We start from the raw sequence: 1,568 nt of genomic DNA on the forward strand, positions 1-1,568 counted from the left end.
TATATATATATATATATATTTTTTTTTTTTTTTTTTTTTTAAAAAAAAGAACGCATTCCTCTCTGAGCATTTCAGCATTTGGAAAATGTTTCTAGCTTCTAAGGGAATCATGTCCAGATCAGAGGGCATGAGGAAATGCTTTCTGTCCAAGTCCCTCCGCCCAAGTCTTTCAGTGTGTCCCTGTACTATTCCCATGTTTTATTTGCTGGCACTTCCTGCTTAGCCTAGGCCAGGCTAGGAGTGACTATGAAAAATAGAGTTTAGGTTCCTAAAGGACCCATATGCAAAACACAATGGGAGGGGACCATCCTAGAAACTCATGGCCATGACTCTTATCTTCATGAAAGGAACCTGAGGTCAGACAGTAAAGGGAGATGTTGGTCCACACCCTTTAGCCTGGCCTCCATCAGGGACCCTCAAACTCTAGATCCAGATATTTCATCAGTAGCTAGTACTCCTGAGAGGAGAGGGAGACCTTAAACCCAGACTCACTCCCAAGAGCTCATAGCAGTGTCTTCTCATTTAGTAGTGATTCATTCATTCAACTAATACTGAGTACCTACTATGTGCTAGATATTCTGCTGGGTAATTGCCGCAGTCCGGCTGCAGCAGAATAATCAGGGGGGTGACGAAGAACTTGTGTATGTTGATACAGCAGGAGTGGGAGCCGTTTATTATTGGACAGGAGCAGTATTTATACATTCCACACAGCTTATCTAATTAGCATAAACTAGATACATCAGTCAACCAATAAGGAATCTCCATACTTAATGGCTCACTTTTGTTACTTCTCAAACCACTCCCTCTGGCATTTTGCCAAGCACCATCCAGACTTGTTTACGAACTCTAACATTCCCCTGGCAAAATGCCAGGTGTTATTTTGACTTGTTTACAGACTCTAACATTACCATGAACAAGATCTTGACATTATGATTTGACTTTCTAGAGAGGGTAGGCAGTAACATATTTAAGGGAGGGCAGTAACATATTTAAGGAAAGCTGGAGTCCATTCCAATCAATGAATGTCTCTAAAGGATAGAATTATTCCTAAACTCTGACCAGCTCAGAAACCAGCCATTAATGCAAGATGTTAATGGTTAACTTTTCTGTAGTGAAAGGATGAAACCAACTTGACAAGACCTGGCTAATTCCCTCCCCCCCCAACAGTGAGAGTTCCCAGGTAGTCACTGAGAATAGCCTTGGGGTGGTGTACTGAGGCATTATTCTCCTTCTCAGGCCTGTGGTCCCATTCAAATTCCATCTGAGAGCCAACCAGGCCCTGCCGATTATACCATGCCATCAGCTACCTCATCCAGTGAGATCTGAGTTTTCATCCTCTCCTTCTCCTCTAGTGCCACTGCACTTGGACATGATTCCAGTGTACTGTATCTTACTGTGGACTGTGATTGTGCATTTTACCCATGAGACTTAGTCCTCTCCTCAAGGGCAGATATTAATTTTGGAAATATATCTATGCTACTTTTTTTCTTCTTTCTCTCTGGAAATTGATTGATTAATTTATAGTAGTGGGAACTGAACCTAGGGATGTTTTACCATTGAGCTACATC

Source organism: Marmota marmota, unplaced genomic scaffold (genome assembly GCF_001458135.2).
Source record: "Marmota marmota marmota unplaced genomic scaffold, marMar, whole genome shotgun sequence".
NCBI lineage: Eukaryota > Metazoa > Chordata > Mammalia > Rodentia > Sciuridae > Marmota > Marmota marmota.